The sequence below is a fragment of the Pongo pygmaeus genome, chromosome 16 (genome assembly GCF_028885625.2).
Source record: "Pongo pygmaeus isolate AG05252 chromosome 16, NHGRI_mPonPyg2-v2.0_pri, whole genome shotgun sequence".
NCBI classification, from domain to species: Eukaryota; Metazoa; Chordata; class Mammalia; order Primates; family Hominidae; genus Pongo; species Pongo pygmaeus.
This window is the reverse complement of record NC_072389.2, coordinates 79,976,742-80,004,516: the sequence shown is the minus strand read 5'-3', so window position 1 is coordinate 80,004,516 and position 27,775 is coordinate 79,976,742. Positions and strand designations below refer to the sequence as shown.

At 55.6% G+C, this 27,775-nt stretch overlaps 1 long non-coding RNA gene across 1 annotated transcript; it reads right to left on the bottom strand.

The window, feature by feature from the left end:
• Positions 1-11,503: 11,503 nt before the first annotated feature.
• On the bottom strand, positions 11,504-27,035 carry LOC129014551 (uncharacterized). The gene is made up of 4 exons (XR_008494243.1): positions 26,936-27,035; positions 24,587-24,669; positions 15,183-15,743; positions 11,504-12,953 (listed from the first exon to the last, which is right to left on the bottom strand). It is a non-coding gene; the product is annotated as an uncharacterized LOC129014551 (long non-coding RNA).
• Positions 27,036-27,775: the final 740 nt, after the last annotated feature.

The window sequence follows — 27,775 nt, the reverse complement described above, 5'->3', positions numbered from 1 at the left end:
TCCTCACCATTTCCAGGTATTTCTAGCTCCTTATATGGTCCAATTTTAGCCTTTTGCTTACTGGAAAAGAAAGTGCAGCCATCCCGGCTACAGTGCCAGACAGGAGGTCTGTAGGCGTGGGCCAGTGGAATGGGGCTGAAATGGCTGAATCTGGCTCAGGAAACACTTATGTCAATATTGGTTAACTCTGGGAGGAAGAGACCTTGGGAGAAAAACAAAAACAAAATCCACATTCTCAGGGTCACCAATGGCCATGAGTCAACCCCCACCAAGGGAAGGAGCACAGAACCACACTCAGGAGGCGCTGGCCCTGTTAGTATGCTGGGGCCTTTCTGTAGGGTGGTGTTCACACCAGAACGGCTGCGCTCAAACCAAGTCAAGGTCCCAGAACTCTGGCAGTTCTTTCAAGTTGGGCAAAATAAATGAGCTCAGAAGGGCTTAGGTAAAGGTGAACATGTCCTTGGGACTGAGCCTATATCATGGTGGGGAAACACATGGCTTGCAGCTTGATTCAGCTGCAGCCTATGCCTGGAGCAGACATTGCTGATCAATTGTGGCATTCCTTTCCTGAGCTCAGATGAGTGATTTTCTTCAGAACTTGCATTCTCTGGGAGCTACTGGGCACTTGAAATAGGGCTCATCTGATTGAGATGTGCTGTAAGTATAAAAGACACACTGGATTTTGAAAATATAATATGAAAAAAATGACCTCAAATTTTTACATCGATTACACTTTGAAATGATAATATTAGAGGTTGGGCATGGTGGCTCACACCTGTAATCCCAGCGAGGCTGAGGCGAGTAGATCACCTGAGGTCAGGAGTTTGAGACCAGCCTGGCTAACATGGTGAAACCCTGTCTCTACTAAAAATTAGGAGTTTGAGACCAGCCTGGCTAACATGGTGAAACCCTGTCTCCACCTAAAAATTAGGTGGGCGTGGTGGCATGTACCTGTAATCCCAGTTATTTGGGAGGCTGAGGCAGGAGAATCGCTTGAACCCAGGAGGCAGAGGTTGCAGTGAGCTGAGATTGCTCCGTTGTACTCCAGCCTGGGCAACAAGAATGAAACTCTGTCTCAAAAAAAAAAAAAAGGAAATGATAATATTTCAGATATAAGATATATTTGGCTAGATAACATATAAAAATCAATTCCACCTATTTCTTTAACTTTTTTTTTTTTTTTTTTTTTTTAGATGGAGTCTTGCTCTGTAGCACAGAATGAAGTGCAGTGGCAGGACCTTGGCTCACCACAACCTTCGCCTCCCAAGTTAAGCGATTCTCCTGCCTCAGCCTCCCGAGTACCTGAGATTACAGGTGCCCGCCACCACGCCCAGCTAATGTTTGTATTTTCAGTAGAGACGGGGTTTCACCATGTTGGCCAGGCTGGGCTCGAACTCCTGGCCTCAAATGATCTGCCCCCCTCGGCCTCCCAAAGTGCTAGGATTACAGGCGTAAGCCACCGCTCCTGGCCTTCTTTAACTTTTATCTAGTGTGGCTACTGGAACATTTTAAATTATGTGTGTGGCTCATATTGTATTTCTGTTGGACAACACTGTTACAGAATATCTGCTCTGCGGGGGCAGGGAATTTTGTCTTTTTTGTTCACAGCTAAATTTCATAGCACCTAGAGTAGCACCTAGCACACAGTAGGTGGTCAGTAAATTATTTGTGGAATGAATGAATGGATCCCCACCAGCATTTCTCCTTAGGAGTCACCAGCAATTGATCAGATGGAACGTATTTGCTACCCCGAGCCTAGCGGATGCTACACCACAGTGCTAACAACCCCCGTTTGTGCTTTCTGACTTTAGAGCTGTGTCGCTCTCCTGGGACTCTCCTGATACCCAGTGGGGCAGGTGAAAGTGGACTCTGGTGAATGCACTGCTCCGCTGAGGGTCTTCTGAAAGGGAACGTTTCCGTTCCTTCTGATCAGGAAGCAGGGCAGTGTGCAAATGGTATGGAAATCACTTCTTGTGAGTGTTTGCCTATCTAGGGTGCTGGGGATACTTCCAGTCCACCTCCGGATCCCAGCCCTTGGTCCCTAGGGACAAAAGAGGAAGCTCTGGAGACTTTGAGCTCTGGGGGCAGATTGGGGGAACTGGGGCCCCCTTAGTCTTTCCCCAGCAAATGAGGGCTTGTAGCCCGGAGCATCCTCATCTCTCAATTCAGCAGGAGCCTAAAAATAGTCTGCAGTTTCAGCCTCCCCCACAGCCGCCCGCGCCAAGTGGGGCCCTGCGCCCGGCAGCTCCTTCACAATCCAGACTGTCTGCACAATCTGCCCCAGCCACCGTCCCCCATCTCCTCGGCCTCTGTCCCATCCTGGCCCCTGAGAACCCTGAGCTCAGCACTCCCTGCTGTCAGGCCTGCTGAGGGTCTGCCTCACACTCTGCCTTTCCTAACAGCCTGGGCCCTGACCCCTGGATTTCCAGACCCTGTGCTTTGTCCACTCTCCATTCTGGAGGGGACACTAGCCAGACACAAGTGGGGTGAAGGTGTTCCAGGTAATGGAACCAGCACATGCAAAGCATGGGGTGTTAGAGAGCACAGCATGCCATGGAAAGGGTGAGCCGGAAGGGCTGGGTGCACAGGACGGAGTGCGGGGGCCAGTCCCAAGCTGGAAGGCAGCACTGCAGGTCTGTTGGCTCCCACCCCACGCATGGATGCCCTGGAGTAGATGACGTCCTCGTCCAGCCCATGGTGGAGCAGGACTGCCCCTTGGATCTGGCAGCCTGCAGTAGCTCTGGTGCCACCCACACCTTGTGTAGAGCCCAGAAGGAACGCTTAGGTGCCAAGGCCCATCTCCCTGTTTTGGGTCCTCCACATCTTTCATTTGTGGGAAGCCCTGGTGCCTTCCGGCTCTGAGCTTCTGGGGTTCCTGCCTGCTCAGCAATACAGAAAGTCTCCTTAATGAAGTCCAGCAAGGGGAATTCCTCGAGGCAACCAGTACCTCGGTGGCAGAGCTGAACAAAACCCTCCACATCCTGATGCCCAGCTGGGACCCGTCCCTCCCCTCAATGTCGGGCGACCGCTGCTGAGGACACATCCTGGTCAGAGTCTGAGACATGGGGCTTGGGGACCTGCCCTGCGGAAGGGTTTCCTGGTGGCAGGAGTGAGTGTGCAGGTGACACTGCTGGCCCATGACGGTTCCACACTCTGAGTGAGCAGGGTCCCAGCTGCAGGAAGTGGTGGCGGCAGAAGTCACAGTCACCTTCCTCTCCTGGGGGCCGGCTTTCGGGGAAACCAGGGGAAATGCTGAGCTCATGGGCTGTTCTTCCCACAGCTGGTTCCCAAGGCCTCTTCTTGTCCCTGACATCTCTCCACGGCCTCACCACAGCCCTCAGAGGCAGAGTGCCAGCGTGGGCATTACTGTCCCATTAGGCAGAGCAGGTGCGAGGCCAGCCTCTTGCTCTGAGCTACCTGCCCCTTCAGAGCCTGGCCTAGAACCTGGACTCCTGCCTCTTCCCACCTCCACACAACACCCTCCCTCAAGGAAACAGGGGTGGGTGGAATCTAGAAGCTTCTCAGGCGAGGCGAAGGTGTTGGGAAGGCATTAGAACTTGAGGTTTTCTCACCTCCACCAGCCCCTCATTTCCCAGCAGATGTGAGACCTCCTTGGTGTGCATGTCAGCCCGTGACAAATCAGTCTCAGGACGTTTCCCCCAGCATGGGGCCTGTCAGAGGTGCTCCCCCTCCCCAGCCACCACAAGAGCCCAGAGTCACTGGGAGCGCCCCTGCACCCTGGAAGGCATCTGAGGGATCCAAGCCCATTCCTCAGCTTGAGGAGACAGCAGCCCCTGCAGAGGGCCCTGACTGGCCCTGTGAGTGTGGAGGTGGGGGGCGTCCTAGCCCTGACACGTCCTTTCGTGAACTCCACCCCGACCATGGGTATAAACACAGGCAGAACATCAATGAAGTGAGAGGAGAGTTGTCTGCCTTGGCAGCCAGCACCAGGGAAGATGGAATTGTGGCTTGTCTACCTGTCTGGCCTTCTGTTGTTCTCTGTCTCAGTCTCATTCTGTTTCCCTGTTGGTCTCTGTTTCTATTTTCTCTCTCTCTGTCTCTCCTTGTTCCTCCTGTTTCTCTCTCTGGCTTGACCTCTTATGCTCACTTACACAAAACAAACATGCATATATACAACAGGTGGGCACATGGGACCACACGTATGACCTGCTCACCCGTACACACGTACAAACATGCACATCTGTGCACACATGCATCCACACAGAATCCTTCCTCCTCAGATCCTGTATGTGTATTCAGAGAAGGGGGCAGTGGTGAAGCTCTTTCCATGTGTGCACAGGCTCAGGGAGAACCCACAGCTAATTTCCAGGCTGTTTCTGCCTCCCTGTCACAGGCAACTGGGAGCTTGGAGGAATAGGCTGGGATCCCCACTGATATCTGGGACTCTGGTGGGGATCTCTGGGCCATCATAACCTGCCAGTGAAGAGTGTGAGAGGGGAGGGGGAGTCTCTGGAGGTGAGCAGAGGGGATGAGACAGGAAGATGAGATGTGGAGTTAGCAATGCACTGGCCTGGAGGGCTCTCTGGCTCCTTCCCCTCCTGATGCTTTTCCTGGTGGTCCTGCTGAGATGCCCTATGACCCACCTGAGAGCTGGGGACCAGGGACGACTGGACCACAGGAGTCCCCAGAGGGAGGCGCCTGCAGGGAAGGAAGCCTGGTCAGTCATTTTGCCCCACCCACAGAAAGCTGGAGGCTGGACGTCCCTAGGGTGGGTGGCCATGATGAGAGAGCCTTTGTTCCTGTCCTTTCAGGACAATGGGCCGGATGAGGCCCCACTAGGTACTTGGGTTTCCTGGGTGGGTCGGGGCTTTCCTGGAATGCTCAACCTTCCTGGTGTCCCAGGGTTGAGGCAATTGCATGGGAAGAGGGCAGGCAGGAAGCCCTTACGGTCAGTAAGGACCTGTCGTGCCCTGGAGTCTGGGTTCAGGTGGTCATCAGAGCCTGCACCCCTCCACCACTCTCGGCATGTGGGCCTGCTCCCTGTTCAGAGCAACCCCCTTACTGAGCACCTGTGTGGTGCAGGCTGTGCTGGGAGGAGGCTTGTGAAGAGCAGGTGAGCTAGGGCTGGGCACCAGGGAAGGAGGCGCCCCTTTCGCTCCTGGGGCAGGAGCTAGAGCCCCCACGGGCATGTTTTGGTGTGGGGACAGACTCAACAGGCGCCTAGGGATCTTTCTGAAATGTGACACTTGCCTCTACCCTCCTTGCCAGAAAGGGACATTACTCAGCCACCTGGCTCGGCTTCATTAAGCAAGTAGTAATAGTGGCAAACAAAAGCCAAATGCATAAGTCATGCACCTGCCCGGGACTGTTCTGAAACTTTATATGAATTATCTTGGTTAGTTTTCTCACCAGCCCTTTGAGGTTGATACTATTATTATTGTCTCCATTTCATAGTTCAAAGAACTGAGGCTGAGAAAGGGTAAGTAGTTTACCAAAATTTTAAAACAAAAAGATGCATCTAATCTTTGTCCTCAAGAAACAGGGGTTCTACTTTTACTTTTTTTTTTTTTTTTTTTTTTTTTTTGAGACAGGATCTTGTTCTGTTGCCCAGGCTGGAGTGCAGTGGCACAATCTTGGCTCACTGCAACCTCTGCCTCCCGAGTTCGAGTGATTCTTTTGCCTCAGCCTCTTGAGTAGCTGGGATTACACCACGCCTGGTTAATTTTTTTTTTTTTAATTTTTAGTAGATACGGGGTTTCACCATGTTGACCAGGCTTGTCTCAAACTCCTGACCTCAAGTCATCCACCTGCTTCAGCCTCTCAGAATGCCGGGATTACAGGTGTGAGCCACTGTGCCCGGCCCAAGCTCCTGCTCTCTTTGCTGGGTTCACGGTTAATACAAGTGATACACACAGCAAAGGGAAGCAGTCAGGTGGGCCACTCTGGCAAAATGGCAAAGATCAGGTCTGGGACAGAGTGTGCCCCAGTGACTGGGGTTCCCTACACAGAGTCCATTAGCACCCGAGGCTTGGACCTCAGAGGAAGATGATGGGATCTCCTGTTCCAAGACACCCTGAGGCTCTGAGATGGGGAGGTCACCTGTCAATCTGTCCTACTTGGGACCGAGGTGGGCTGAGAGGCCCTCTGCTTGGGCTGCAGGGCCCCTGCAGGGGTTGGGGATCAGCCTTCTCTCATTGGTTCCTGCCAGAACCATCTTAGGGAGCAGCTGCTGTGGGGGCTGCTCTCCCACAGCAGGGAACCCACATCCTGCCCCATTACAGCAAAGTGAGCATCCGGTGGGGGAAGGACCCCCACGGGGGCCTGAAGCTGATGAAAGTTGAGTCAGGGTGACTCAGTGGAAGGCCTCTGCCCACTGCTGTCTCCAAGTGGAATACTGTGGTCAGACCAAAGGAAGAACTTCCCAACCTCTGGTCCCACATCTGGAATGCATGCCAAAAAGGGGTCTCTGAGAGGGCACGGCAGTTTGGCAGTTCTCAGGCTCTGTCATGCTACATCCTGACCTCAGAAATACCCCGGGAGGCAGACTGCAGAGGGGGAAACTGAGGAAAGGGACAGGACCTGTACCAGAGCTGGGACTGTAGCTGGACCTTGAGTCTGTTCATCATGGGAGCACCTGCCCAAGGAGAGGGCAGCACCCCACTGCAATGCCCCCTAGGTTTCCCCAGAGCCCCTCTCCTCCCACCTGCTCCTCAGAGGACTTGTCTGGAGATAGGAGTGGAGTGAGGGGGTGGGGGTTTCCCTGAGCAAAGAATAGCTCTCCTGTAGGATGCTGTTCTAAGAAACAAATAGACAAGCCACCCAGCCAGTCAGACAAGTTTGGTTTTCCAAACCTGTCCCTGGGGTGGCTGTTGTTGCCTTTTTATTTATTTATTTATTTATTGAGAAAAGGTTCATATAACACAAACTTGGCCATTTCAAAATGCACAATGCAGTGGTTTTGAGTATATTCATAATGCTGTATGACACCTACCACTAGCTAACTCCGGAACATTCCATCACCCCCAAGAAACCTCGTGCCTGTTAGCAGTCACTTCCCCTTTCCTTGTCCCCCAACTAATGTACTTTCTGTCTGTATGCATTTGTCTCTTCTGGACATTTTTTAAAAAATTAAATTAAATAATTTATTCAGAGATGAGGTCGCGCTATGTTTTCCAGGCTGGATTCAAACTCCTAGGCTCAAGTAATCCTCCTGCCTGGGCCTCCCAAATAGTTGGGACTACAGGCATGAGCCACTGCATCCGGCTTCTAGGCATTTCATATAAATGGAATTGTACATGTCACCTTTTGTGTCTGACTTCTTTCACTTAGCATACTGTTCTCAGGGGTTATCATGTGGTAGCCTGAACCAGGACGCCCCATCTTCTCAGTGCTGAATGAGAGCTCATTGTGTGGCTAGGCCATGTTGCTTATCTGTGCCTCAGTTGATGGACATGGACATTGTTCCCACTTTTCGGCTGTTATAATAATACCCAGAATAACGCTGTATGAATATTTGCGTACAAGTTTTTGTGTGATCAGATGTTTTCAACTCTTTGGAACATCTATTTACCTGGGAGTGGGACTGCAGAATCCCACGGTAACTCTGTGTTTAACGTTTTGGGCAACTGCCAAACTGCTTTCCACAGAGGTGATACCATTTTACATCTCCGCAATCAGAGTGTGAGGGCTCTAATCTTGCCACAGTCTCACCAACACTTGTTATTCTCTCTGCCTTTATTCTTTCAACACAAACACAGAGAGAGAGAGAGAGAGACATTGAGACAAGGTCTTGCTCTGTCACCCAGGCTGGAATACGGTGGTGTAATTTTGGCTCACTGCAATCTCCGTCTCCTGGTCTCAGGCAATCCTCCCACATCAGCCTCCTGCGCAGCTGGGACCACAGGTGCATGCCACCACACCCAGATAATTTTGTGTATCTTTTGTAGAGATGGGGTTTCGCCACATTACCCAGGCTGGTCTCGAACTCCTGAACTCAAGAGATCTGTCGGCCTTGGCCTCCCAAAGTGCTGAGATTTCAGACATGAGCCACTGTGCCTGGCCTTCGACACATATTTTGTTGAGCCCCTACTTGGTGTCAGGCCTGTGCTGGGGTAGGGGATGCAGGGGTCCAGGCTGCTCTTGCAGAGCCAAAGGGACGTAGATGTGACCCAGTGGTGGCTGGTGCTGAGTGGAGGGAAGGAGGAGGTGAAGTGAAGGGAGTGACCTGCATGGACAGGCAGGGCAGGCTTCAGGGAGGCAGTGTTTGTGCCCTGGGAAGGTCTTGGCTGTTACTGTCCAATCCCAGCCTCTGCCCCTTCCCAAGTCCCCAGGATGAGTGGTGGTCAAGGTGCCTCAGTGTTATGATGTGAAAAGTCTCAGCCTGGCCTGAAACTTACCCATTAGAGCCCTCACCTGCAGATTCTATGCCCACAGCCCAAGCCAGATGAGGAAACTGTGGCTCAGAGAAGGGAATGACTTCCCAAAGGTCATCCCAAAAGGTAGTGGCAGAGGGAGACCAGATCCCTGATCTCCAGATGCCCAGCCTGGGGTCCTTTTAGCTCTGATGGGGTGAGGCCTGGGGCAGCATGAGGCTGGGAGCAGGGAAGGTGGGGGAGGGCAGGAGGCTGAGAGAGCCCAGGTGAGAGAGGGCCAAGCTTGAAAGGTTTTCCCAGGCTTGGGGAGAGGCCCTGGTCAGGATGTGTATGGGTAAGGGGTAAAATACAGAAGTCCCTGGGGCGGGCCCAGACCTGTTTCTCCTCTGCCCAGTTTCAGTTCTGTTTCGCTTGTCCCCTGAGACCCCAGCGTTCAGAGTGGGTTGGGGTGGTGGTGGGGTGACTTTTAGCCCCCATCTTGATCCCCATGGTGGGGGATGAGGAGATGGGCTTAACTCCAGACACCACTTTCAGTCCCCCTTCCTGCCCCCACCCAGGGTCCCCCAGTCTAAGGGCGGAGGCGGGAGGCCTGGCTGGGTCCATCCTCACAAGAAGGGGTGAGCTGGGCAGAGCCTGGCTGACCTCCCCTGCTGCCATACCTTGGAGCCCACAGCCTCCAGTGGGTAGTGACTGGCCCCAAATCTAGGCATAGGTAATGTTTGCTTAGTGAGTTCATGTGCTATGGGACTAAGTTGAAATGCTCTGCCCCTTACTCATATACTCTTATTGACTCACAGGGCACCAGGGTGAGTCAGGCCCACGTCAGGTAATTGTGGGTGTATGAGACAAGATGGGATGCAGTTTCCAGTCCCCCTGCCAGCATGCTCAGGGCACCAGGAAGGGCAGTGGGTGCTGATGGGCCCCAGATTTACCAAAGATGGCTCCAGTTGGAGGCCTTGGACTGCCGTGGGCTTGTTAGGGGCCTTTGCGGGCCTGGGAGGAGGTGTCTGGGGCTGCTCCAATGTCTTTGGGGTCTCTCAGGTTGGGGTGGATCCTTTGGGAGTGCTGGGCACTGGCAGAGACTCAGGTCGCAGGGAGGGGACTCGCTTTCCCTCTGGCTCCCTCCAGAAGCCTCGGCTGCAGTGCTGGGTGCTGGCTGTCCTCAAACCCGTGTCCTCCAGCCCCCTGACGTCTTCTCATTTCCTCATCTCAGGTTTCAGCCCACTTAGGCTGACGTTGTCTTCTGATCTCGTTTTTCAGCAGCCCCTAGGCCCGTCTCCGTGGCTGCTGTGCAGAAACGCGAGTGGTTGGGGGAAGTACACATGATGCTGGCCTTGAAGAGCCTCCTGCCAGCCAGGCCTCAGGAGGGCTCACTTCCCCATTGCGGAGCTCCTGCGGGGACCCAGGGGCAATTTCTGGGTCTTTAGCACAGGGCCTCTGAGGGGCTGGCTTTTCCTAGGGGCTGCCCTGGTGCTGTGGCACCATGGGGTGGGGGATTTCGGCAACGCCAGGGGCTCGACATGGCTGAAACTTCCTTGGACAGCTCGGCTACCCCAGGTAGAAGCCTCTGTCCCTCCCGGAGCCAGGCGTGTCCCAGCTGAGAAGACAGATGTTGGGACGTGCTGCGTGCCTTTGGGACGAGTAGCCCAGTGGGCTCAGAGCTCTGACAGTGAACCCAGATGGGGGTGCTGTGAGGGACCGGGCGGGTCTAAAACCAACAAGGTGCTGTGTGAGTGCATAGGTGCAAACAGGCTGCTCCAAGGGACTCTTGAATTGTCTTTGCGGAAAAGTGGGAGTTAGCTGGAAAAGAAGGAGCTGCGTGGTCAGAGGCGTGGAGGCAGGCAGTGGAATAACCCATGTGGAGAACCGCAAGCATTTCCACATGACTGACTGGAGTGTGAGGGGGTGTAGGAGACCGGAGGGCAGGCGGTGGACAGGGGGCTGGTGAAGGACCCTGAGGGCTCAGCCAAGGAGCAGGACTTTTCCTGAAGCAGCAGAGAGGCAGAGAGCCAGGCCCCTCCTGAGCCCTCTCACTTCTGTGCAGGGACGCCTCCCAGTGAAGTAGGCCTGGGCCTCAGAGGCACCCCGACCCTGGCTGCTGACCTAGCTCTGCCTCTGTGAGGGCCGGCGGGAGGCTGCCCACATGAGCCACGGAGCCATGGCACGGCCTGGGGCTGGCTCTTCTGGGCTGCCCTCCACCCAAGGTCTTGAGGTTCTGCCATTCCCTCTTCAAGGGGTCTGACCATCCAGCCCTAGCTGGGGACGGGCCCTATAGCCTGTTCACTGGTGCCTGGGGTGCCACTGCCAGTCCCGCTCTGGTGCTGATGGGGAGGCAGAGGCAGCTGCCAGAGAGAAGAGCTCAGGTGGGGCGAATGTGGGCAAGGGGCCATGCTCCCTCCCGCAGCCTTCATGAAGGCTCAAAGTGTTCTGGAAGTGTTTGGGAGCTGGCTTCGCCTTCTTGGCTAACTCCAAGGCCTCCTAGCTCGGCCCCCACATATCACGCTCAAGTGGACCGATCCGGACTGAGGCAGAAAGTAGAGCTGGCCCCTCGCCATAGGCTCCAGCCCTACTGCTGAAGGAGGCAAGATGGCACAGAGGTGAGGGCGTGAATTCTGCCTCACTCAGACTTGGGGCTAGATCCTGGGTCTGGTGGGGAGCACACTGGGCTGGCAAGGCATGTTGTGCCTTACTAGCTACCTTTGACCCAGTAATCCCACTTCCGGGAATCTGTCTTACAGAGACACCTGCACGAATATGACAGATGCACACACACTAAGCTGCATACTTGTGATGGCAGAAGATCAAAAACATTCTTAATAGCCATCAACTTGGGACTGATATATCCCAATGGTATGTCCCCATGATGGAATTCAAGACAGCTCTAAAAAGAATGTGAGACTGGGTGTGGTGGCTCATGCCTGTAATCCCAGTGCTTTGGGAGGCCGAGGTGGGCAGATTACTTGAGGTCAGGAGTTGAAGACCAGCCTGGCTAACATGGCAAAACCCTGTCTCTACTAAAAATACAAAAATTATCCAGGCGTGGTGGTGTGCACTAGGTACTCGGGAGGCTGAGGCATGAGAATTGCTTGAACCTGGGAGGCGGAGGTTGCAGTGAGCTGAGATCACACCACTGCACTCCAGCCTGGGCAAGAAAGCGAGACCCTATCTCGAAAAAAGAATCTGAAAGTTTTCTATGTATGAAAGTGCAAAAAAGCTCTGGGATTTCTGTTAAGTAAGAAAGCAAGTAAAAGTCAGTGAAGAGTAGAGAAACGTCCAATGCCCAGGCCGGGGCAGGAGGCAGCATGACGGGCTCGGGAGGCCCTGGGGAGTTTGGTGGGACTGGGAGCAAGAAGGGACAGACCAGGCAAGTGAGAAGGAGACTAGCTTGGGAGGGCCCCTGGGTGCAGAGAAGAAACTGAAAACTACCAGGAGCCAAGGGACAGTTTTCAGCAGATTTGGATCTCCTTTGTCTGGTAACAAGATCTGGCAATTGTAAAGCAATAATCCACATTTATAATGTGCTTTGCATGCACCATCTCATTTAAACGTCTCAGCACTCCAACCCCTATGAGAGAAGTGCTATTATCACAACATGTGGAACTGGAGCACAGGAAGGTTAAGGAACCAGTCCAAAGTCACACTGCTGGTAAACAGCAGAGCCAGAGAAAGGACCCTGAGCCCACGCCAGAATCACCTTGCTATCCTGCCTTTCACAGTGGTGTTGGACTGGAAGGGGATTGCTGGAGGCCCACGGACAGTCAGGGGCTGTTATGAGATGGGGACCCAGACGAGAAACAGTGAGGGCCTGGGGAAGGCAGCGAGTTTGGGATGGGGACTCAAGTGTAGACTGAAAAGCTCTGAAGGATGTGGGAACAAGACCTGGTGGTGAGTGGGGCCCCAAATCCATTCACTCATTCATGCAGCAAAAGTATAGAGTGCCTACTGGGTGCCAGGTACTGTCCTGGGAGCTGGGCTTACATCAGTCACCAAAACCAACAAATGCCCCTGCCCTCAAGGGGCTTTCCTTCTAGCTGATGGAAACAGACAATAGTAATAGACATAAGAAATATGTAATTAGGTAATCTGTTAGAACCGTGGAAAGCTAAAGTAAAGGTAAGGGGGATTGGCAGCCTGTGTCCAGGAGACATCTGAAGTTTTAAGTGAGGTGGTCAGGGGAAGCGTCATCAAGAAGGTGACATTTGAACAAAGGCTGAAAGAAGGTGAGGGGCGAGTTGTGCAGGTGTTTGGGGAAGGGCACTCCAGGCAGAGGGAACAGCTAGGGCAAAGGCCCGGGGCGGGGGCATGTCTGGCGCGTTCGAGGAACAGCAGCGGGGAGGCCGTCACCCCTGTCCATCGGTGCCTGTCTCTTCTTCTGGGCACAGGGAAGGGCTACATTTCTTTCATTTGGGGTTAGGCCCAGCTGTGTAATCTGCTCTGGCCAGTGAGATATGAGTAGAAGAGACGCGTGCCACTTCCGAGCTGAAGCATGCAGTAGTCAGCGAGTGATTCCATGTTCCCTTCACCTTGCCTGGAAGCAGGTGATGCTCCAGATGTCCCCAACATAGTCATGAGAGAGGTCGATGCAGTGTAGCCCTCCCTGCCGACCCTCATGACATGAAGCTGGAATGAGAAATGCCCCTCTCTGTTTTAAGGCCCGGTGACTAGGGATGGTCATCGCGGCACACCCCAGCCTGCCTCAACTGATACCCCAGGGGAGGCCTCTGCAGTGCAGCCAGAGAGAGGAGGGTGCAGGGAGGAGAGCAGGGGATGCGAGCAAGGAGGCCAGGGCACGCAATCATTCCCCGGCTTTTCCTGAGAGCAACACAGGAGCCATTGGGAAGCGTCAACCGGAGAGGTGCAATCCAGTGACATATCTGAACAGGACGGCTCTGGCCACTGTGCTGGGAACACCTGGGGGCAGGAGTGAAAAGGTGGGAGCAGGGAGACCAATTAGGAAGCTCCTGCAATGATCCAGATGAGAAATGATGGGGGCCTGGCCCAGGGTGGGGGCGGCAGTCAGACTCTAGGTCTCCTTTGAGATTAGAGCAGCAGGGTTTGCCAGTAGATGGGAGAGGGAGAGGGGTCTGGGATGCCTCGAAGGCTTTTGGTCTGAGCATCAGGAAGGAGAAAGCTGCCAGCCGGGGGTGGGGAGAGTGCGGTAGTGGGGGAAGTGGGTTGGGGTGCTGTGGGGAGCGGGAGCTGGAACGGCTGAGATGCTTGTTAGACATCCAAGCGGAGTGTCGTGTGGGCGGCTGAGGAGAGGCCTGGACGGGGGAGGGAGGACAGCCAGGCGTCTGTTTGGGTGTGCACAGTATAGACAGCACCTAACGCCTTGAGACTGGATGAAATCAGGAGAGGTGAAAGCTGGTTCCCCTTTCAGCATCTGGGCTGAGGACAAGGGAGAAAGAAGGGAGGGCCTCTCGAGGGAATCCTGGAGGTGGTCTGGACCTCAGGAGAGGAGCCAGAGGGTGGGGGACTTGAGGATGCAGGAGGAGGGGCAGGCCAGGGGTGGCAGAGGTCTGTCTGCCTGGGCAGAGGCGAGGGAGGGGAGAAAGGCCAAGGACAGACCCCTGGATGGGGCTTCTTTGAGGGTGGCCCTAGGAGGAGGAAGTGGAACCTTGAAGGGGCCAGTGATGGAGTGGGCAGTGAGGTGAAAGGAAATCTGGGTGGGTGTCTCAGGAGCCAGGAGCGTGGGCACGTGTTTTAAGAAGAGAAAGAAAGAAGGATCTGTGCTTTGGAATGGTGTTGAGGAGTGGAGGCAGGGGTGGCAGTGAAGTGCCCCAGACATAACAGCAGAGAGGTGATCAGTGGCCTCGGTGGGGTGTTGGGGCAGGGATTGGATCCCAGGAATTAAGGGGATGGGGAGGAGGGGGTTAATGGAGGCAGTGGGTGGAGACCGTGATTTCCAGAGCCAAGGGCAGAGGCTGGAGGTGTGGGGTGCGGGGCTATTGAGAGAGGGGTCCTGTGGGATGGGAAAGACTCAAGCAGCTGGTTTGATGCCCAGAGGCAGCAGTAGGCAGTGGGAGGAGGCTGAGAAGCCAGGGAGACCAGGCAGAATGTCGGCAGGTGCCCCACAGCCTCGCTGGCTCCTGAGTCCTGAGGAAGGAGGGGAGACAGGCTCAGGTGGTGATGGGAGGGGGAACACAGGCAGAGGCAAGGAGGGGCAGAGGCAGGAGTGGAGGGAGTGTCAGCCACTTTGATAGATAACTGATGTGACCATGTGGTGAGAAACCCATAGAACACAGGGGAAGGCCTCCAGGTAGGGCAGGCCTGCAGGCACAGAGGTGGAAGCAGGAGTGTACCGGGGCAGGTGGGTGGCCTTGGCAAAGCCATGGAGGCGGGGAAGCCTGTGGGACTTTGAGGAGCAGGATGAGAGGGGCCCAGGGGAGAGAGGCTGGGGTCTGACCATGGAGACCAGCCTGCCAGGCATGGGCATCTGCGAGTCGCTCAGCAGCCCTTGGATGCTGCTGGAATCTTGGCCAAGCTCCGCCTGATGGAAGATGCCCACTGTCCCTGCGTCTACCTCCTGCTTGGGCTTGGGAGGGCCTCCAGGCGTTCACATCCTCTCCAGGCCTGGCCTCAAGGTCCCAAGAGGGGACAGGTGTCCAGAGGCAGGGTTGGGCTGGATGAAAATTCAGGTGAGAGGACATGACTTTGGTAGCTTGCGCCTCCTGGGCACACCTGGAAGTCTCCTACTGAATCATCAGAGCCACTTGCCTGTGGGTGGAACTAAGGTTTCCTAAGAATCCACCCACTTCCTCTTTTCTAAAAGTCCCTTTCATCACTTCAGGGAAAAGGAACTCGTCTTTGTTGACATCCCTGCACACACAAGAGCAGGTCATGATTTACCTGGTGTGGTGCTCACGATGTCTTCATGGGGAGGGCGCTGTTGTTCTCCCCATCTGACAGGTGGGAAAGCTGAGGCCGTGCAGGTACTGTGACCTACCCAAAGTCACATTGCGGAGTGAGTCTGTGGAGGTCACACACACGGTATGGAGCATGGGGGGCCTGGCCATGGTGTTATCCGTCTTTGCAGGTGGCTGCCAAGAAGCCTCTGTGGCCTGGTAAATTCCTGATCTCTTCATCTATCTTGGGTGCCAGTTTGGTTTCTTGAATTCTTGAGGTTCCTTTCACTCTTACGGACATATGACAGAGTTCTTCCATCTCCCGTCACAGGCACTTCATGCAGGGCCCCACGCTACCACCGTGGGCTTCCTCATTCTTGCTTCGAAGATCATGACCTCCTGGAGGCCCAGGAAGGGACATGAACCCTCATCCCCCTGGCTGGACCATTGGCTCCCTGAAAGCAGGAATCAAGTCCCAAAGCTTCATTCCCCATTTCTTTTCAGAGCCGACTCAGTCCTGGTGCCTAGGGGTGGATGGTGGGGGTCATCCCAGGAGGCACGGGTCCTGTAAGAAAGGAAGTAGCACCTACTGAGCTTTTTGTTTGTTTGTTTTTGTTTTTGTTTTTTTGAGGTGGAGTCTCACTCTGTCGCCCAGACTGGAGTGCAGCGGCGCGATCTTGGCTCACTGCAAACTCCGCCTCCCGGGTTCAAGCGGTTCTCCTGCCTCAGCCTCTGAGTAGCTGGGATTACAGGCGCACACCACCACATCCAGCTAAATTTTTGTGTTTTTAGTAGAGGCGGGGGTTTCACCATGTTGGCCAGGCTGGTCTCGAATTCCTGACCTCAAGCAATCTGCTTGCCTTGGCCTCCTAAAGTGCTGGGATTACAGGCGTGAGCCACCTTGCCTGGCCTTTGGATGAGCCAGGCTCTAGCACCATCTCCCCCACTCCTTTACAGGAACCCTCTGAGGATGATGTTACTGTCAGCACCCCCATTTTACAGGTGAGGGAACGAAGGTGACATAGCTGGCTTCCAGCCCTCATCTCCGAGCCCAGAGCCTGTACGCTGTGCACTCGAGCAGGCAGAGAGTGCACAAGCAGAGAGCAGGCCTCTGCAGGTCACGACAGGGGAGCCAGGTCAGCCCCGTCATGCATGGGCCACCAGCACTGGCCGGCAGCCCCCCTCAGGGGCCAATCCCGAGTCCCCACTGGGACGCCCAGCAGCGAGTGCTCCATGGTGCCCTGTGAGGCAGGCCGTGAGCCAAGTGTCCCCACACAGCCTATCTCAGGCCACTCAAAGAAAAGGAAAGAAAATATCTTGAGATCTTTTCTGGCCTTATCAGCCCCACACAGAGGCCCCACTGTGGTGTGGTAACAGGGTCCGCGAGTGTGTGCTCAGATAAGCGCCAGGCGTTTCTGAGAACCTGCAAGGCACCGTCCTAAGTTCCCCCTCTCTAGAACATTCTTCTTCCACATGCTGCACAACTGGTTCCCTTAGGTCCTCAGGGCATATTCTCAGAGAGGCCCTCCTTGACCAGCAACCCCTCGCCCTCCCCTCCTGCCTCCAGCTTCATCTCCCTCCTGGACACTCCCCTTCTCTGGGAGCCTCTCGCGGGTTCCCGGCTGGTGTCTGTTTTCCCAGCATGAGGGAAGCTCCCAGAGGGCAAGAGACACATCTGTCTGGGCCTTGGGTTCCTGGTGCTGCTCAGTAATGTCCATTGCCAGAGTGAGGCGGGGAAGGAGGTCTCAGCTCTAAGGTGTTCTTGGCATAGGGCCTGGCCTATGCGTGTATTTTATCTAATCCCTCTAACAACTTTACAAGGCAAAATTTATTAACTTCATTTCATAAATGAAGGAACTCAGAATATAGAGCAGCTTGTGGGAGATCACAGAGAGCGAGCGTTAGTGGGGAATTGAACCAGGGGGGTCTGTGAGGCTCTAAAGAGATGGGCGACGCCCCCTGAGCTGAAGAGGTGGGGTAGGAGACCCATCCTAGCCTGGGCTCAGCTGCAGCCTCACTCTGGGACTGTGGGCCTCAGGCTTCTCTTTGTATACCGGGGCTGGGGTTGCTCCCTGAGCTAAGATCCTGGCTCCAACGGAAGAAAGGTGATTTGCAGTGAGGGGGGCGAGGGGACTTGGAGCCTTGGAGGAAGGGGCTGAAGCTGGGTAGGGAACGAGGGGCAGGATCCTCCTGAGGTGCCAGCATGGGAAACTGTGGGGGAAGGGCTTGGCCACAGGAATGAACTTAATAAAAGGATCGAGGCACCCCGAGCAGGATGCACAGGCGGGTGAGCCTCGGAGGCAGGAGGGACACCCAGGGGAGGGCACAGCAGCCCCATCCAGGCTGTGTGTCCCTGGGCCACATGCTTAGCCTCTCTTTGGCTTTCCCAGCTTCAAGCAGAAGCCCAACCCTGGGAGAAGCTGCTCTCTGGGGTTCCCCTGCTCCTAGCCCCAGGAACCCAGCCTGCTGGTTCCCACCAGCCCTGGAGCTAGGTCCACAGGTGCATCTGGGCTCCCTCGGCTGCTGGCGTCCTGCCCAGCCCTGCTTTGGCAGTGCTCACTGGCTAGAGAGCAGGGGTCTCCTGGGTGTGGGGCAGGGGCCAGGGCTTGCCTTCTGATCCCACCCCTAACATTGCCTGGGCCCAGGGCAGGAGTAAAAATGGAGGCCCACATACTATATGTCTGGATATTTCAAAGTTATAAATCAAGCCAACAACCTCTAAATAGGATATGCTCTATCCTCCTACATTAACAAATACACCTTCATAACACCCTGAGGACCAGGTTTGCACTTAGAATTCTCGGGCTCCTGGAATGCAGGACTGCAATGTGGCAGGCAGAGGCTGAGCCAACCCCAGCTCCCATCCCGGGCTCCCCCTTGGGCAGTGTGTGACCTTCCCAGGCCCATCCACATACATAGCAGTGGCTGCCCCTTGGCCACTCCTGAGGCCTTGGGGTGTGCACACCCTATGCAGGTCGGTTCTCAGGAAGGCAGGCCCAGCGGAAAGGCCCATGCGGGCTATGGAGTTAGATTTGGGGCCCTGTGGGCAGGGAATTCTGGGGTTCTGCATTTGGAGGGGGATGTAGGGCTTGGGTGGACACATTTCCTTGGCTCACGGACTTTTTTCCCTGTTGGAGGGGCAAGGCCAGTGGAAGGCTGGAGTGGAATCCTCTAGAATGCAGGTGCCAGGGCAGGGCTCCTTCTTGCTGGCATCTAAGGGTAATGCTGTCCCTGGGCACTCCCAGAACCTGGCTATGGATAAGATGTCCCTACCCTGCTTACATCTCAGCTTCTGAGGTACCCTGGAGCCACACTGGACTTGCCTACCTTGCCCCACCCACAGGCTATGGTGCTGGCCTTCCCTCACCCTGGACACTGGCACTCCTCTCTGGCACCAGCCCCTCCCTTCCTGCCCAGCATGCCCACTTTCCTCATGTGGCAGGGGAGGGGGCGCCTCCTGTCCCCCACCTCTCTGGGACCTTGGTCTCCGCCGGTCCACGTGCTGGCCCTGCCTGGTCTGGCTTGGTGGACCTCTCGGTGCCGAGCCCTCCCGCCCTGACCGGGGGCCCTGCGGGCAGTGGGCAGCCCTCCCTCGCTTGTGTCTGGAAAGTGGGGCACCAACTCCACTTTAGCCGGTGTTTCTCGCTCACTCAGCTGAAAAGCCACCACTTCGCCGAGGCTCCCAGCCCTCACCCCACTGGTACCAGCAGCTCCTTCCCTGATGCTGTCTGACAGGCCCAACGTCAGGGCTCCCACACCTGGCCAGCCGCCCTGCTACTGGGTGCCTTCCCCACAACACCTGCCACAAGCCAATCAGGGCACTGCAGCCCCTGCTGTATGGGTGCTGTCTGCCTATGGGCCCAGCATGGGCCCTTCTGGGCTCCCCTGTTCCTGTCCAGTCTCCCCTCCCACCCTGAGGGGGATCGTGGCAAAAAAAGTGGAGGTGGTGAGTGGACCCTGCTGTCAGGGTTGAGAGGTGATTCAGAGGCCTTTTCTGTCACGAGTGATGGGGGTTGGGCCCTGGGGAGAAGTGATGGGGATTTTTGGACTGAGCTGTGCCCAGAGGGCCTTGATCAGCTTTGCCCCCCGAGTATCTGATCAGGAACATGCTGGCTGGAACACTCAGGGAGAGGCCGTCCTGTGCCTCCTCAGCCTACAGTCCAGGGTGCTGGCCGCCACCTTAGGAACGACTCCTGCAGACGCGGCCCCTTCCCATGTTTCTTTGTTCATGGCTGGCCTGGTTCTTGCTGTGTCAGCATCGGCACCGTCCCCTGCCAGGCATGGCCGCAGTCCCACAACCAGCATGGCTCCCCAGGGAGGACAATGCCGGGTGGGAGGCTCCCGGCTGTGGGGACCAGGTCTGGGCCTGGGCAAGGAGAGTGCCCATCTCATCCTGCCAGATAATGGATAAAGGGAGAGGCACCCACTGCCCCCATGCAGCTGTGGGTTTCCCTGGACAGGCTTGTGCCTGCCACCCTGGGGAGGCCCCTCCTTCTGCTCTCTCCTCATTGGGATGGCCTGGCCTGTCTCCCTCCTGCTACAACGCCCCTCCCTGCTGGCCCACCAGGGTCCAGGAGCCTGAGCTATTGGGACATACCCAGCTTACAATGGACAATGAGCCCAGATCTTCCTCTGCAAGCCAGTCGGTGCCGGGAGGGGAGACAGGCCAGGGCGGTCACCTGAGGGGGATCCCTGAGCGCCTCCTCTGCTCCGCCCTTTGCACCTGCTGAGCCCATCTCAATGCCTTCCTCCCTCCTTGTTGCCCTTGAGCCCCCCACAGCACCCCTCTCTGAGAAGCCTTCCTGACTGCAGAATTCCCCAGCGTGAGTCTGAGTGAAGGACCCATCCCTACAGGTCCCTGTCCTGGGAGTCAAGGCTCCTGGGAGCCGGCCCAGATATCCTTTTAGCCTTAGCCCAACCCCCTCCTTGGCTCATGCTAGGCCCTTGGGCTCAGTAGAGACTTTCACAAGAGGTGGGGGCTTGTGGTGGCCCCCACATAGGTGGCATATAGGTAGCATGCCAGCCTATGGCTTGTGGCTCAGTTGCCCATCTGAGAAATAGGGGTGCTGTCGCTTCCTCTGCCAGCAATGGTCTCCATCCTTCCCTGCCTCTCCGGTTTCCTTTATGGAGCAGCTCAGCTGCTTCCCAGTTGGGAAGCACCCTGCTCCTCTGGGAAGGGCTCAGGAAGCAATTGAGGATCTGACCTCATGTTTGCGTCCATCCAGCCCTGTCTGGTGCTGCCAGATGTCTGAGGAGCTTCTGTGGGGGAGGGGGAGGGGGTAGGAGATGGGGCTGCAGGACTAGGGGCTGGATCTAACCCCAGCCCCTCTTGGGATGAGGCTGTTGTCCCTTTTGATGGGGAACTGAGGTCCCAAGTTGAGGAGAGCTCAGGCTGCAAAGCTGGCCGCCCGTGCCTTCCTGCTCAGAGCTACCCCTGGCATGTGCTAAGGAATTTGCAGGGGAAAAAATACAACTGGATGTCAGGCCTTGAGGCCACCTGAGGTCCACGGGCTGTGAGAATGCAGGTTTAGGCTGGAGCTAGCGCAGAAGCAAGGTCTGCCAGGGGCCGGGAAAGGCAGGAGGCTGACCTCAGCTTAGGGGATGGGGTGGGAGGGCCAAGAGGACAACAGGCGAGGGAGGCAGCGGCTGGTCTGAGTGCCCCGAGGCGCCTGCCCAGGTGGGAGGCTGCCAGCCAGGCCCTGGGAAGGGGACCTCTGGGGCACTGCACCCTCTCTGGGAGTACCACTGAGCAGGGCGGGCAGGAAGGCTGGGCTTATTGCGTTTCAGGACCAGTCATTTCCTCTCTCTGGACCACACCTTTCAGATGAGCTCACCACCTACTTCAGTGCCCAGCCCACCCTGAGGTTGCAGGAGCAAATAAGGTGATGAAGACTCTGAAAAGCAGAAATGTGGTATTATTAGCAGACATCATATTTGACTTGCTAATTCACTTCCTAAAAATAGCTACATTTATTATAGCATGGGGAGAACCCTATGCTAGAGGCGCCCTGGATTCTTGGTGCGGCTCTGTGACAGCTATGCTGTGTGACCTTGGGCTGGGTCCTAACCATCTCTGGGCATCTGATTTCTAGGTGGAGGCTGGATAGTCCCTGAGGGCCATAGGCCCTGAGATTGGAACAGCAGCTGGTTGCAAAATCATCAAGGAGGATGTGGACCGGATGTGCGCTCTGGAGGACTGGCTTCCTCTGAGTCATGGGTCAGAGCAATTGGTGTCACTGAGGCTACCCCTGTAACCTGTTGGAGGGGTATTGAGTCTTGTGTCTTGCCTTGATCTTGAGGCCCCAGGGGCAGGTTGCCTGGTCCCCACCACAGAGCCCAACCATTAGGAGGCTCCAAGGACTGCAGATGAAAAGGGTCACAGAGAGGAGCTAGAGCCAGATGGGGTGGCGTGGGGGAAATCGTGGGACATCCAGCTGGCTGGGGAACCCACTCATTCAGAGCACGTTTACTGAGGGCCTACTCTGTGCCTAGCACTGACTCTGCCACATGCTGCAGAGATAATGGAGGGTGAACTAGACCAGGCCCTGGTCCCTGCCTTCCTGGAGCTTCAGCTCTAGTGCAGGAGGCAGGCATTCATCACTAACCACACAACTAAACTCTACAAAGGGCTCAGAGAGGGGTGCATGGTGTCAGGAGCACATGTAATGGGGGATTTGACTTAGCTGAGAGGTCAGAGAAAGCTCATTGGAGGAGGTGACATGGGTTGAAACCTGAAGGATGAGTAGGTACCTGCTAGGCAAAGCAGGGGTGGTAGGGGAATGCTAGGCAAAAGGAGAGCAGAAGCACTGGCCAGGTGGTGAGCAGGGGGTGCAGAGGGGCTAAGGGGAAGCCAGAGTGGCTGCAGTGGACACTGGGACCCAGGAATCCTGCCTTTACCATCAGCTTGGTGAAAAGCCCCTGAAGAGGAGATTTTTGATCTGAAGCAGCTGCTATGTGGGCCTGATGGTGGTTGAACCAGAGTGCGGGGGTTTAGATGGCCATGGGCCAGACTCAGACGTCAGCATGAGGCAACGGAAGGGATCAAGGTGGTTGTGTCTAGAGACGCTGATTCATAGAAACTCTGGCCTGGAAGTGCACATGTCTGAGGACACAGGTTACCTGGTGGGTGTTCCTTCCTCCTTCCTTCACTCTCCTGTCTGGTTTCAGCTCTTCTGTCAGCCCTGTGAGTCACCGGCTTCTCCAGGCGGTGCAGGCCCGGGACCTGCCAGGATGCTGTCCCCGCCCCCTGAATGTGCCCCCATCTCCATTTTCCTTGCCCCTCTGTCCCTGGGTGCCTGCTGTGACTCCCCAAACCCCTGCCCACCCTGTCTGCTCTCTGTGTGGTGGAACCATCAGCTTGGGAGAACTGAAGAGTTAATTGTAGGACAACTGGCCCTGACAGGGGCTTTCCAGTGGACAGTGCATGAACTTTGGTGTATGGTGTCATTGATGGGAAACCAAGGGGAGTGGTGCTGAAAGGGGCCCCTTGGAGACCATCTGTCCATGCTGCACAGGGCACAGTGGGCTTGGGGTTGAGGACCACCACGAAGTCTAGTAGCACGGGATGGGAACCCCTAGGCCCCTGGCATTTTAAATCTTGGGAGAGGCAGGTGTGTGGGGCCTTTCTGACCTGGGGCCTCAAGATCCCCTGCCTCCTAGATCTTGTATTGCCAGCTGCTGTGGGACTTTTGCCCTGAGAAGCTGGACTCCTGGGATTTTGAAGGGAGGCCTTGGGGGCACTCATTATAGCAGGGGTTCCCGCTGGGACCAGATCCAGAAGTTTGGTTAGGAATACAAGCCCTCGCCATTGGGAAGGGTCCCAGGGCTGATGGGGGTGACACGGAGCCCCCTGCACCCTGGCCATCTCTCCTGGGGGCCAGAGTGGCTCATCTTCTTGACCCCTGCAGCCCTGCTCACTCCCCCATGCCCCTGCCCTTCTTTAGCCGTCCTGGGGAAAATTCTCTCTTGTTCCACCTAAGGGGGGCCTGAAACAGCAATAAGGACATCTAGCCCCTGTCTCCACACAGCACTGCAGTTGGCCACCCTTTTCCCACCTTCTCCTAGAGCATTATTTTGGGAAAGGGACACTCCCGGAATCGAGGGTGGATACTCAGTGTAGAGGCCTCTAGAAGTTTCTCCTTAGGTCTAGCCTCCTTTGCAGGACAACTTTCTGTGGAAGCCTGTGGCCTGGGAGACAGTCTCTTCTCCAGCCCCTTCCCCTCTCGAGAGAGCAGACTTTGGATGGAGAGAACATTTGGAGAATGTTCTCTCAACTGGTGGAGGTGCAAGGAGAAAGGAAGGGCTTATTTCCTCCCTCGCTCAGGTTAGAAGGACCTGGCATCAGAATGGGCCCGGGGAGTCCCATGCTCAGCTCTGTGTGCTGCTCTTCCCACCCCAGAAACCCTGCCTCCCACCTATGCCTTCTGTGTCCCCAGCCGTGGTTCTGCCCTGGGACCTTGGGATGGGCCTGAGGGCGGTGGCTGGGAGTCTGGAAGCTGTCACTCCTGGGGCAGTACCGCCCCCTGCTGGCCACCCAGAGAGGCCCGGAGGCTAGAAGTTTCATTCAGTGCCTGCTGGTCAGCCCAGTGCCAGCTGATTGGCCCCATGGGGCTGGTTCCTGGGTTCTCCAGGAACAGCCTGGGTGCACTCTGGCACAGATTCTGGCTTGGTCTCTGGCAGGCTGAGTGTTTTTAGATGAATTTCTCTTCCTGACTGGGTGGGCCTCAATTTCCTGATCTGTACAAAGAGTAGGGTGACTCAAGGAGGTTCCTCCCAGGTCTCAGATTCGGAGCCTGCTCCTAGCCTGCCTCTTCATTCCCGTTCCTGCTCTCCCTGCCCTCAAGGCCTCCCAGCCCCTCCTGGCCTCTCTCTCTATTTGGCAGGTCCCAGTGCCAGCAGCCCCCACCTGCCCTCCACTTCCCTGGGCCCCCCTCCCGCTGCCACAGGCCCCTCACTCAGTGCTGGGCCTGGCTGGCTGAGGTGGGCGGAGGAGCACCCCCAATCCTCCTCGCACTCAGGCGTGAACCGTTGTGAGTGGGCTCCTGGCGAGTAGGTAAGAGATCATACATTATCCAGTTTGCCAACTGTAAAATGGGATAATAACACCCGACTCCCAGAGTTGTTATGAGGATTAAACAAAATAATGACACATTTGCGAAAGAGCTTTGTAGGTAGGTGGAGAGTCTGTGTCAGAGAGGGGCCAAGAGTAACTTGGGCAGGCTGCCTGGATGGTCCCTGAGGCCAACAGCGGAAGGCTGGACGACCTAGACAAGCCCTCGCTGGACATCACCCACCCTCCTGGGGTTGGAAGTCAGGTCAGACCCCTGGGAGTCCAGTCCTGATCTCCTGTGGTGACAGAGGCCTGGATTCTGGCAAGAGAACTCTGCCGGGCATAGCTCCATGATTTACCAGTCCCAGCAGAGACATGGGGGCGGTGGGGGAGCCAGAGACAGACCTCTCAGCACCCCTGGGACAGGAGGGGCTCTCAGTCTCTGCAGGAAAGAAAGCAAGACATTCCATAGGCACCATAGGCACCAAGACATTCCAAAGGCACAACATTGATCAGAGACTTAAGACTATCCTGAAGGCTCTCCACTCATCTCAGGAGAAAGTTCCCAGGCCTTAGTTGAGCATTGAAGGTCTTAAGGACTTAAGGACCTGGCTCCTGTGCCCCTTTCTGCTTTGTTTTATCCCCTGCCTTCCGTCCCGTATCGGCCATTCTGAATTCCTTGGCAACCAGACTATTCACAGGCAACTCTAGGAGAGAGGTACTATTAAGACAACGATGCACAGAGAGGTTGAGCAGCTTGCTTAAGGCCACATAGCCAGTGAGTGGAGGAGCAGGGGATGGAATGAACTGGTGCCCTGCCCCTAACCTCCATGCTATGCTGCTCTCAGGACACATGGGAGGGGGCAGGTTCAGGTGGGGAGAGCAGGGAGGAGCCTTTTCAGAATTTAGGGGACAGAGGATGGTGGCCTGATGGGCAGGGCTCGGGGTCTGGGAAGAGAGGGGTGGGGTTTGGAGACACTTGGAAGAAGGAGCAGGGGGAGCAGCAGTTTGACGTTTTGAAGACTGGATGAAAGGGGCCTGGGGTGAGGGGCAGGGGCAGAGGAAGCTGGTGGGGTTGGATTTGGGTGTGGCATAGGTGTTGGCCTGGGGGCCACCCAGATGGCCGAGTTGTGAGAGGTGGGATGCTGGGGCTCAGGAGTGGAGCCACTTGGGATTGCCAGCTCTGTGCCTAGGACTGAGTGTGGGCACCTGGCAGGGGGTGGTATGTACAGTGAGAAGTCCCAGGGAGCCTCCACATCAGGGCTGTCTCAGAAACTTGATGGGGCTAAGGAACCAGGCGAGGTTTAGGGGAGCCAGACGCCTGCCCAGGAGAGGACCAGTATGGGGGGCAGTATCCATTGGTACACCCAGGGCAGAGGGAGTAGTAGCCCCAAAGACTTGAGATGGGACCTGTGGGTAGAAAAAAAAAAGAGGAGGTGGGGCATGATGACTCACGCCTGTAATCTCAGCACTTTGGGAGGCCGAGGTGGGTGGATCATGAAGTCAGGAGTTCAAGACCAGCCTGGGCAACATGGTGAAACCCTGTCTCTACTAAAAATATAGGCTGGGCGTGGTGGCTCGCACCTGTAATCCCAGCACTTTGGGAGGCTGAAGTGGGTGGATCACTTGAAGTCAGGAGTTCGACACCAGCCTGGGCAACAGGGTGAAACCCCATCTCTACTAAAAAATACAAAAATTAGTTGGTCGCGGTGGTGGGCACCTGTAATCCCAGCTACTGGGGAGGTGAGGCAGGAGAATTACTTGAACCTGGGAGGCGGAGGTTGCAGTGAGCCAAGATTGTGCCATTGCACTCCAACCTGGGCAAAGAAGCGAGACTCCGTCTTAAAAAAAAAAAAAAAAATTAGCCGAGTGTGGTGGCGGGCACCTGTAATCCCAGCTACTTGGCAGGCTGAGGCAGAGAATCGCTTGAACCTGGGAGGCGGAGGTTACAGTGAGCCGAGATCGCACCACTGCACTCCAGCCTGGGCGACAGAGCAAGACTCCATCTCAAAAAAAAAGAAAAAGAAAAAGAAAACAGAAAAGAAATTGCACAGAGGAGGCTGGATGTGGTAGCTCATGCCTGTAATCCCAGCACTTTGGGAAGCTGAGGCGGGTGGATCAACCGAGGTCAGGAGTTTGAGACCAGCCTGGCCAACATGGCGAAACCCTTTCTCTACTACTAAAAACACAAAAATTAGCCAGGTGTGGTAGTGTGCGCCTGTAGTCCCAGCTACTCAGGAGGCTGAGGTGGGAGAATCTCTTGAACCCGGGAGCCAGAGGCTGCAGTGAGCCGAGATCGTGCCACTGCACTCCAGCCTGGGCAACAGAGTAAGACTCTGTTTCAAAAAAACAAAACAAAACAACAACAACAACAAAATCCCCAAACAACAACAAAAAAGAAATTGCACAGAGGGAAGCTTATCTTGATGGAAGAAGAGCTTTCTCATTAATGGAGTACCCAAATGTCACAGAGGCTTGGGGTACTAACTCCTGGTCACAGGAGGCAACAGAGGCAGGGCTGGATGGCTGCTCTGCAGGGTGGGGGCTGTTGCTAAGGGATCTTCAGTGGTGGTGATGGACATGAGGCCAGGGAACCTGTATCTAGTGGAAGGACCATTGCTTTCTAAACTTAAACAGCCCCTTTCCTGGGGAACAAGCTCTAACTCATGCTGTGAAACCACGATCCGCCCCGGCATTCTAAGACTCACCTGCTGTGTAGATGGAGGCCTTCTGCATGACCAGAAGGAGTCCCTCTCCCCCTCTCCGTGTCTCAAGCTCATCATCTTGAGGGGCTTTCCCCGCCTCTCTTCATCCCACACCCACCCCAGGGCAGGCCTTTGAACCAAGGTTTCCTTCCTGGTCTGGCATGAAAGGAAGCCAGGAGGCAGATGTCAGCAGCGGCCACGGGCACTCCCACTCCATTCGGCTGGCCTGGGGGCTGCGGTTGATAGGCTGGTCCCAGGGAGGGGTTCCTGAGATGTTTCCTTAGACGCATAACTGGAATTGCACAGCTTGGTAATTAGGAGAGGCAGCAAAGTGTTCTATAAATGACTGTAATTATGGCCAACATGGCGAAACCCGTCTCTACTAAAAAATACAAAAAAATTAGCCAGGCATGGCGGCAGGTCTCCCTGTAATCCCAGCTACTCAGGAGGCTGAGGCAGGAGAAACACTTGAACCCAGGAGGTGGAGGTTGCAGTGAGCTGAGATCAAGTCACTGCACTCCAGCCTGGGCGATAAGAGCGAAACTCTGTCTCAAAAAAAAAAAAAAAAAAAAAAAAAGAGGCTGTAATTATAGTTACTTTCTGCAGCCAAACCAGGAATTTCCGGGATCACCTAGGGAAACTGGGTGAAGGGGAGAGGAGGAGGGAGGGGAAGATCTGGTTGTGAAGTGTGAGTTGTGGGCCAGACCTCCTCCATGAGCTATATACATGTTCGCAAGGCCCCTCTGCAGACTTCTTGGGGGTCTAGACCACCAGCGGGCCTGGAACCCATGCGGTTCAGGACCCCAATTTGACAGAGGCGAGAAGCCTAGAGAATGGAGTGGA